Here is a 252-nt window from a genome sequence, read left to right as displayed (position 1 = left end):
GAATTTCCTTTTTTTTGTTTTTTTTTGAAACGGAGTCTCGCTGTGTCACCCAGGCTGGAGTGTGGTGGCGCGATCTGGGCTCACTGCAAGCTCCGCCTCCCGGGTTAAAGCCATTCTCCTGCCTCAGCCTCCTGAGTAGCTGGGACTACAGGCGACCGCCACCTCGCCCGGCTAGTTTTTTTGTATTTTGAGTAGAGACGAGGTTTCACTGTGTTAGCCAGGATGAAGAATTTCCTTCTTCTAAAGTGGGAA

The sequence above is a fragment of the Macaca fascicularis genome, chromosome 16 (assembly GCF_037993035.2).
Source record: "Macaca fascicularis isolate 582-1 chromosome 16, T2T-MFA8v1.1".
NCBI classification, from domain to species: domain Eukaryota; kingdom Metazoa; phylum Chordata; class Mammalia; order Primates; family Cercopithecidae; genus Macaca; species Macaca fascicularis.
Note: the sequence above shows the minus strand (reverse complement) of the source record.